The 2,207-nt window shown below is 46.3% G+C and overlaps 1 non-coding gene across 1 annotated transcript; it reads left to right on the top strand.

Annotated features, from left to right (window-relative positions):
• Positions 1–1,403: 1,403 nt before the first annotated feature.
• LOC140639208 (U6 spliceosomal RNA) lies at positions 1,404–1,510 on the top strand. The gene has a single exon (XR_012035998.1). It is a non-coding gene; the product is annotated as a U6 spliceosomal RNA (small nuclear RNA).
• Positions 1,511–2,207: the final 697 nt, after the last annotated feature.

Genomic DNA, 2,207 nt, shown 5'->3' with positions numbered 1-2,207 from the left:
ACTCCTGCCATGTCCCAAGCAGCTGGTGTTTTCATGGTTGCACTTCTCATTCATTCGGGGCTTTATCTAATATGGGGGGACACTTTTGACATATTGCTATCATTCCAGATACAACAACTTATTAGATGCCCACTTCCTGAGTGCCTACCCAGCATCCATGCCCCTTTCTAGTATTACCAGGTCTGCATCTGGAATCTTCCTCTCTCCTGAACAGCAGCCCCTGGCTCAGGAGAAACTGATTCCTCCTGAAGCTTTGGCAGGAGGGCTTCATTTAACTCACCAAATGGTGCTTTCCATCCTCCTGGCCCCGTCATTGGTTCCGGAGGGAGCCCATGACTCAAGTCAGAGTGAATTTTAGCACTCCTACTGGGAACACCAGGGCAACCCTCCCCATTCTCCTTTTATTAGAAGCGAATGTGGATGGGCAGCCTGGGTGGCTTAGCGGTTTAGCACTGCCTTCAGCCCAGGGCGTGATCCTGGAGACCTGGATCGAGTCCCACGTCGGGCTTCCAGCATGGAGCCTGCTTCTCCCTCTGCCTTTATCTCTGCCTCTCTCTCTCTGTTTCTCGAATAAATAAATAAAATCTTTAAAAAAAAAGAAGTGAATGTGGAAGCATGAAGCCCCAGGGGTGGCTGGCAGCCATCCCACCACAAGGAGGAAAGCTAGTCTGAGGAATGAAGCTGATACTTGAGTGACGGAGTGAGGAACAAAAAGAACTTCTGACCTTGATGATGCCATTGAGCCACTGATTCAAACCATTTCTGAAGCCTGCCCCATCTCTGAACATTGTGGTCACAGAGGCCAGGAAGAGTCCTTCATTATTTGATCCGGTTTGAGGTGGGCTATTACTTGCAGCATAAAGAACTTTGATACCTCAAACCTCTTGTGGCAGAAATACATCCCATTTTGTTCTTCTGTATGGATCACGTTTGTTAACTATTATGCCAGCAGCCAAAATTTGATTGAATGTGTTTTACATGTCTGCATTATCTCATTTCATCTTCACAACAACCCTTTGAGGTAGATTCTCTTATGTCATGAGGAAATCAAGACAGAGAGGTTGAGTAACTGTCCTAAAAACCACACAGCTAGAAGAGATGGATCCTGGACTGGAACTCAGGAAGCCTGACTCCTGAGCTCATACTCATAACCCCTACACAACTTCCCATCCAATATTCTCATTCTGAATTTCTTCCTGAAATGACATTCATATCTATGCTTCACAGAGTCCAATGTCAGTCCCAATTCACTTGGTGTCCAGAGTGACTCTGGGGCACTAACTGATGTAGGCAGGCTACATCAGTTTGTAGGCAGGCTACATCAGGTTTGAGGACCCAGAAGGGGTCCCGCAGGACCAGCTGAGAGGGTCCTTGGCTTCGTGCAGGATAAAAATCAAATGTAAGTGCTCGCTTTGGCAGCACATATACTAAAATTGGAACGATACAGAGAAGATTAGCGTGGCCCCTGCGCAAGGATGACATGCAAAAATCAAATGTAAGCCGGGGAGAAGTGAGAGCAGAGTTTATTGAAGATATAGATAGAGGGGATACAGATGGAGAGTCTAGGACACTTGGAATGGAATAGGAGGATGAGCCTTGTCTTTACTTGGGGCCTGAGGTTTTTATTGAGGATGGGGGTCTGGCATACGTGTCCTCTCAGGCATCCAGGAACTGGTCAAAACAAGGATGAGGGCTCAGGTGTCTTTCATAAGTCACTTATGCCCTGAAGCTAGGGGTCTTGGTTTCAAGGGGTCTGGAGTCAGTGGTCTTGGAAAATGTACAGGACAACCTCATTCAGTCAGTCCTTAGGTGTTATCTATTTTGCTGGAAGGCTCCAGAGAAATCATTAACTCCTTGACCTTTATAAGGTCATACGTTGTCATTACTATAAGCCATGTGTAGGGCAGGAGTGCAGGTCCTAACAAGAACAGAAGTAGGAAAAGGGGCAAAAAAGCAGTTTTTTCAGTTTCCCTGTCTCATTACCATGAAGTATCATCATTTCTTCCCCACAGTTGAGACAGCATTCACAATATTGTCCCTTGTCCTCCTCCACCCTCTCTATGTGTGACATACAAATAAAACAAGTGGAGCACAAATTGTGTACTTTATATGGAGGGGCCATCCTCCATCAGCCTGGCTGTAATTTCTTGCTTGTCTGCCTTTTCTCTAGGTTGTCAGATGAAATGTCTCAGCGGTTGTCCTGAGAC

The sequence above is a fragment of the Canis lupus genome, chromosome 8 (assembly GCF_048164855.1).
Source record: "Canis lupus baileyi chromosome 8, mCanLup2.hap1, whole genome shotgun sequence".
Classification (NCBI taxonomy): domain Eukaryota; kingdom Metazoa; phylum Chordata; class Mammalia; order Carnivora; family Canidae; genus Canis; species Canis lupus.
Note: the sequence above shows the minus strand (reverse complement) of the source record. Positions and strands in the feature narration are given on the sequence as shown.